Consider the following 8,171-nt stretch of genomic DNA (forward strand, 5'->3'; position numbering starts at 1 on the left):
TGGTATTCTAGTAATTCCTCCAACCTTTGAGCTAATGAAAATCATTTTATCAAGTGCTTGAGTTATCGTTCTTTACTGAATCTTAACTTAGATGTTAATGTTCAAATGTAACAAAGCAGAAACTAGGTGATTCGGTCATAGCTTCAGGATATCCAGATACTTCATTTAGCAACTGACAACATTTAGATATATAACTACAAGTATCTGAAGAGCTAGATGCAAACGAACAAAAAATATCACAGACCTTTTAACCTTAATATCATTTTTTAAAAACATCTGGGGTACAACAGAATTTTAGGATCAATCAGCATCATTTTATTTTGCTCATTAATTATACTCTTAAGTGGATAAAACTAAATCTTGGGAATTAAAATATATTTCTTAGATTTATATTCACAAAAGCTGAAACTAATTTATTTATCCTAGCAACTTTTCATTGCTGACCTCTATAGGCAGCAGACCACGTAGCCCCTTATGTTTCTTAAGAGCCTCCATTCAGATATCTCATTGACAGAAAGTTACAAAAGTACTAGGAGTGACAAGTTACGTTTAAGCCAGCAACTTAATGATGCTATTAGTGGGATATAAAATATGGAAGAAACATTCATACAATTCAGGTCAGGGAAAGATGGACTTCGTATTTATCTAAAGTGCTTTTTATGAGAATTGCTAAAGGTCTTTCTTTAAATGGAAATTAATATGGTGATATTAATATGAGATCTCCATTTATCTTTGACTGACAGTCATAAACCATCCTAATCAACAGAGAGAGTTTTAATTGGGAAAGGATCATATAATTGCAAACAAAGGCATGTAATTTAAATCATAATTTGGTAGAATAGAATGATAATCAAAATTTCTCAGGATTAAGTCAGCTAGGACATGTTATAACTCTAAAAAAATAATCCACAAATCTCTATCCACAAAATGCAGAGGATATTTCTTAAATTTAATATCCACAAATAAAAGTATGATCACAATCTAAGTGAAGAACTCATTCTAATAAAAAACAAATTAAAATATTATGCAAAGGAAGATGATCCATCTATCTTGTTGATGGTGGGTACTTTAAACCTTTGTTACAGAACATATGCATTCATTTGGACACTCTAAAATAACGTATTGAGTATGTTTTCTGCATTCTAAGCACTGGGAATACAGAAATGTATATATGTATTCCAGGAGCCCACAAATCAAAAAGTAATGGAAAATCAGACTTTGATGGTAGGTAGCCCAGTTATATTATGCATGGGGTGTCGTTGGGCTACAAAGATTGATCATCAAACTCAGTCTGAGAGAGGAATGATTTGAAGAGTTTATACTAAAAACTGAGCCAGTCAGAACAATAATAAGATCTAGAGCTGATCAGCAAACACAGATATCCTTTGGTCCTTTCCACCTCAGCTCTTAAAAGCTCATCTGCCCTTTGTTTCAGTGGAATTGAGTTCAAACATTACTTCAGTCTCTCTCATTGATTGCAATAGCCTTGAATAAAGTCTTCCTTGCCTGTTTGACTTTGCCTGGTGCAATTTTTGTTTTAACAGGTGCCTTTGGAATAACTACAGTCATGACTCATATGTTAAAATCCCACATTTTAATACAGTCTTCTACAAGTATAAACCTAGATTTCCTTTAGTCTTCACAAACCAGAGAAATAGCTACAATATACAAGAGTCAAAGGATAAATATTATTTTACACTTTTATAATATTTAATATTGTAAATATTATATACATATATGTGGATAATCAGTTATATCATATTCATGTGCATATGTGCTTATATGTAATATTATCTAATTTAAACCATAATCTGATAATATAGGATTTATTTCAAAAAGTTAATCAAATATATTACTAATTGTATATTTGCATTTCCAATGTTGGTAAAGTTATTCAAATTTTTCACTTTCATCGAGTTCAGATCAAGCTGCAGACACTGAAACTCTCCTTCTAGGTTAAAAACTTATTTTACATCCAAACCTTTCCTGTTAACTGCTAAATATTTGCTGAAAGTTGGTTGAACACGTAACTGCTTAGAAGTTGGAAGAGTTCATTTTGGAACAGCTTTAACATCTAATTTTGTGTTACAAGTGGTCATGCATTAATTTAGCTTCATTAAATACAGACAGTATATCACCCAGAATCTTTCTTGTTTACTCTTTTATCAATAAAGTAACACAGAGTTATTATGGTCAGTGTTGAATTGTACCATTTCATTATTTCTTTTCCAGAACAGCTTTGATGGAGGTACAGCTGAGATCTGGCATTCTATTCTAGCTTTACTGAATCTCCTTCAAAAACTTTTTTGGTCTGTGGTTTAACATTAGTGCTCTTCCGTGTTCTTTTCCAAGGATGTCGAGATGCATGAGAAAAGTGGCTTCTCTTGTACAAATGCATAAGCCCCTGAATCTGAAGATCTGACTACTTCTAGGATGAGTAAATGAAAACCTGAAAACCTAAGACATTATCATTTTTGAAAATACTCTGCTTGCACTGGTCTTCCATTTATATAGCATGACACATAAGGAGATGACGGTCCACTCAATTTGAAGTATATTCTTCAAAGTAGAATCTTCCTTTTTCAATCCACATGTCCTCTGGTACTTGGATGAAATGTGGTGAGTAAAACTTCTGGATTGCATCCTGACCATTCACATCTCTCTTAAGGATGATCTATTTCTTACTTGTGACATAGGAACTTGTATTTGTGCATGTTCTGAGTTGTGCTGTGGTAAACCTGGTGCTTCACTGTCACTGGAGGTTGACCCTAGCAATCTACAAGACACCTCCTCAGATGTTAGCTGTTGATTTCCATCATGAAAGCGGCTGTCCTTTCATTTTAGATTTCTCTCCAAATCTTGATCTTGAATTAGAGCTTCTTTTTTCTTTTGTTCATCTATGGATTTCATGGTTGGGAGTTCTTGGTGTGGGTCTAGCATTTGCAGTTGGGGATAGCTTAGCATTTACAGGTGGACCATCTGAGGATTGTTGATAGCTGAGGTCCATGGTATAAGGACTTTTACTGTTACTGTCATCAGGCTGTGATGACAATACAGAGCCAAGGAAGTTGCCTGCCTACTGATTTTAGGTGGCTGTAATACTTTGGCTCTGGTTGGAATTAGAATACTGTCATTTGTGGCAACATGGATAGGCCTCAAGATAATCATGCTAAGCGAAATAACCCAGACAGAAAAAGTTGAAAATCACATGATATCACTTATATGTGGAATATAAACCTAAAAGCAACAAATGAATAGGACAAACAGAGACTCATGGACATGGACTATAGACTAGTAGTTACCAGAGGGTAAGGATTGCGGGGAGAGAGGAGGTAGACAGGGTAAAGTGGGTCAAATATGTGGTAACAGAAAGAAATCTAACTATGGGAGGTGAAGACACAGTGTAAATATAGACATGTTTTACTGTTATACAGCTGAAACTTATTGGATTTTGTTAACCAATGTCACCATAAAAAAAAAAAAAACATTAATTTTTAAAAAAAGTTTAAAAAATAAAAGAAAACAGCTGTAGAGAAGCAGGGAAAGCAGAAGAGGACACAATAATGTGAGAGCTCACTGTTGAGAAGGCAAAAAATCTTTGTTCTGGGTACTGCTGGAATGGATAAAAACAGGAGACTGGTCTGGCTAAAGAAGCTGGAGCTTTTCACAAAATATATGTTTTTATATGCATTATTGTTTTATAAATTTAAAACTAATTAAATAAAATGGAAGCAAAATAATTTTTTAAAATAGAAAGGATGGACTCTTTCACATAACACTTAAAGTCAAGTGCATTACAATTAAAATGTAATTGAAAATAATAACGAGTATAGAAGCATGCATTACATTTCATAAATTCTCTGCTTTACAAATGGGCTATAATTTGGGGGCGATAGTTTCCATTTTATTTGAGCTTGTAAATATTGTAATAGATGTTTTAATTTATAAATGCTCCATGCCTTTATAAATTATGTTTATGTTTATTTTAAAAACATTGAATTATTTATTTTGTCATATGCTGATAAGTGAAAACAGATTAGCAATATGAGGTAGTGATCAGTGGCCATAAGAGGTTAATTTAAACTAAAAATGTCCAAAAATGTTTTAATAGAAGTATATGTATAAAAGAAAGAACAAGGTAATGGAGAAAAAAATCTTATGAGTTTTGGAATCAGAAGACCTAATTAGATGCCCTGGGACATGTCAAGCTCTGCGAACTTTGATTTTTCATTTTTAAAATGGTTGAATACATACCCACTAGTGTTATTATCCATATGTGTGGCTCTGGCCAAGCATACCATGTTCTAACTCTCATGGCCCTTGTGGTGCATGGATATTTATAGTGCATGCCATAGATTTTTCATGGTCATCTGACTTTGTCCACATTACATATCCTGCTAATATAATCTACCACTATAATTTGGCCTCAAGATGTATTTATGAGGAAGCTAACCTCTATTGAATATTGATTTACCAGAAACCATTCTAGGTTCATGCATATATATTATCTAATTAATGTATATGTATAATACTATGAAGTCCTTTTAATTCCCATTTTCACAAATAAAACAAGCCTAAAAAAATTAGTCTTTTCTTATAACACACACGAAATGGGATACAGGAAAGCTAGGGGAGTTCATCTGATGTTTGTATCATCATCTTAATTTGACTACTGACTCTTCACAATTTTTATAACACATGCATTTCTTCATTTAGCCATGACCAGAAAAAGAGGTGTGATTCTTACTCATATTTCACAGATGATAAAATGGAGCAATAGAGAGATTAAGTATCTTATTACCAAAAAATATTTAACTAGTAGAACAGGGATTTAACCCTGGATCATTTGATCATCAGCTTCAGCTCCCAACATCTTCTCTATTAGAATCCCTGAAGGAAGCAAGAGTTACAGTTTAAGTGTTATCAGAGATATCTAACTACAAATTATCAAGATAAAAATAGGGCTACTTTCCAACCTTAAAACAAATGAATTAATATCTTTGATAATTGGAGGAATTTAGATTTTGATTCCTATCACACTGATGTATAATAAAGTCATGACTATTATAATACTTATATTCTGTTGTTATATAGATTCAAAATTAGCCAGATATTTCTTCTGACAGAATCTAGAGAAATATAACTTTCATTCTCATTTTCATTTATGTACTGAGCATTAAGTTAAAAAAACAAACCAGTATATTTATATTGGAGACTCTTACTTTCAGCTTACATTTCATTGCTCTTTATTAGCTACACAGTTTCAAGTACAAATTTTATTGTCATTCTTGTCAAAAACGATTTTTAAAAGTATACAATGGACACAATTATACACACATATAACTGATTATTGTTAATCAGTAATATATCAAAATGTGAAGAGGGAAATAGAATACTTTATGAGTCTATGAATATGTTGAAATTTTAAAAATATGTTGGTTATCATGTCTGACATTCAAATGGGTAATTTAAGTGTCAATATCTATTTATTTTTCTATATATCTATCTATATAATCATCTATCTATACATACATATTTATGCACACATGCATATATATAGGTGTATGCATATTTGCATATATGTATTTACATATATATGTATGTGTATACACACACACATAAAGACAGAGAGAGATGACATACATTAATTTAGCTCCAACAACAATTACATATCTAGAGTAGTAAATTGTATAAATGCTACGAGGAAAACAATGTTATTCCTACCCTACAGGATATTATAATAGATATAGACAAATAAAAAAATCATTACTATCAACAAATATTTAAAATACATGTGATATAGACAATTTGTAAGTAAACGAAATGTAGGTAAAGATTAACTATAGTTAATTAGAGAGACATTTTCAAGGTAATGAGACTTATGCAGGGAAGACTTCAGATGTAGAATAAGTATCTAAAAGTACGAAGTAAATTTTAGATGGGGTACACATATACAATGGAATATTACGCAGCCATAAAAAAAAAATGAAATACTGCCATTTGTGACAACGTAGATGGAGCTTGAAATTATCATACAAAGCGAAATAAGTCAGACAGGAAATGTTCAGAGCCATAGGATCTCAATTATATGTGAGATATAAAACCGAAAGCAACAAATGAACATGACAAACAAACAGAGGCTTACGGATATGAACAGCAGTTTAACAGTTACCAGAGAAAAGGGGGAGAGGAGGTAAATAAAGGTAAATGGGGTCAAATATATGGTGATGGAAGGAAATTTAACTTTGTGTGATGAACACACAATACAAAATATGTATGATATATTATTGAATTGTAAAATGATAAATTTTATTAACCAATGTCACCCCAATAACAATAAGTAAAAATAAATAAATGAAATAATTAAAAATAAATTTTAGAAGAATACTACAGATGTAAGAAACAGGATATTATATGAAAACACTACACGAAAAACATATAATAAACTGGATTTTCATAAGAAATTCTCAGGGAGTCAATTTTTGGGAGACAGAAAGGCCATATTTAGAAATTTTTATGTAGAAGATTTGGATGTTAAAATAAGCTAAATTTATGAAAGTGTAAAACTGCAATATAGCAGTCTAAGGTGCTCAGAATGAATCTCACTGAAGACTCACAGGAGATACTTATGTTAAGCCAGAACTGATGTTTAAAAAGTTTTGGGAATTGGAAGAGCAATATATACACATCCCTTTTCTGAAGTCTACTTTTGTCTATAGTAAACTTTATTATCAAGAAAACTACCTCACCAACGCAATTTGTTTTCCAATGCAGTAGACTGGAAAACTGGCCACAATCCTTCAGTCCCCTTTATATTCATGCCTTTTCAATGTAGCATTGAATTTCTTTCCATCAAGCAGTGGAGTTACTTTTTTCATCTCTTGAATATGGGGCTGGCTTTGTAACTTAGTTGGCAAATAGAATGTAGTATAAGTGACAGTGTGGCAATGCTGAGCCTAGGGCTTGGGAGTTCCGTCACTTCCACTCTCTTTCTTGGAATCCTGCCCAGTTGTCATGTAAACAAGTTCCAGTTGTCCTGCTGAAGAGTGAGAGATGTAGAGAGTAGAGACATTTTCCTGTAATCATTAGCTGTAATCATTCTACATAATCACTTCCCGGCTAACCATGCTATTGAGCTCTGACACAAAGTAAACCCCACTGAGACAAGAAAAATTGCCCAGATAAGCCCAGCTCAACTTCCAAATCACAGAATCATGAATTAAATAATTGGCTCTTATTTTAAACCACTAAGATTTTGAATGTTTTGTTAAGCAGCAAAAGCTAACTGATACACATGGTCAATACATTTAGAGGCAATCTAAATGTATTCCTACCCTATATAAAATAGGTTTAATAGACATTTTACCATATATTAATTAGGTTTAATTGACATCTTATAATTAATTATAAGAAATTTTTTCACCAAAATGTATTAGACAGTCTTGCTTCTTTAAGGTCTAACTTAAAATAAATATACATTGTGATTTTAGTCTCCAGTGAGTTCTGGATCTCTGCTCCTGACATATGAACATCAGATAGCTTTGTTGATCATCCAGTTCACTTTTGGAATAATCATGGTAAAAGCGACTTCTGGTTTTAAGTCATTTTACATTAGAATGCTACTCAATTATTTAAAATGTCAAAGAGAAAGAAATTTTTTTGCATAAAACATTTCGTATATTTTTAGGTAGGTTTAGTGTAACTCCAGATTGAGAAGCTTTGGAATATTTCACACAGTTGCTTTTCTACGCACAGACTCTGTGCGTGTGTTTGCGCGTGCGCGCATCAAATAATGAATGGTAATATAAAGCAAATTGCCTTTCTTATGGTCCAATGTTAATTAAAACCAAATGTCCCTTCTACAATGCGGCTAATGTACTTTAATTAGTCTATCTTGTGCAGATGGGACAAAAGGAAACATGCAATTATTAAGGGAAAAAAGTACACATTGTACAATAATTGTCCACGATGTGAAATACTACTGCTTTTCCTCTGTAAGTAAATTGAAAACTTGCCAAATAATTCTCTCTAAACCATTTAAATAAATAATGTAACATTATATAAATAAAATAATTTAAATTATTTATTCACAATAATTTAGTCTTAGAATTACCATTTTTAAGTTTAAATAAAACATGTTTATTCCCATTTACACTCCTTCCATAGTCTTA

General features: G+C 32.0%; 1 pseudogene; it reads right to left on the bottom strand.

The window, feature by feature from the left end:
• Positions 1-1,826: 1,826 nt before the first annotated feature.
• LOC120612599 (myotilin-like) lies at positions 1,827-3,083 on the bottom strand (annotated as a pseudogene).
• Positions 3,084-8,171: the final 5,088 nt, after the last annotated feature.

This window comes from Pteropus medius, unplaced genomic scaffold (assembly GCF_902729225.1).
Source record: "Pteropus medius unplaced genomic scaffold, Ma_sr-lr_union100, whole genome shotgun sequence".
Taxonomy (NCBI): domain Eukaryota; kingdom Metazoa; phylum Chordata; class Mammalia; order Chiroptera; family Pteropodidae; genus Pteropus; species Pteropus medius.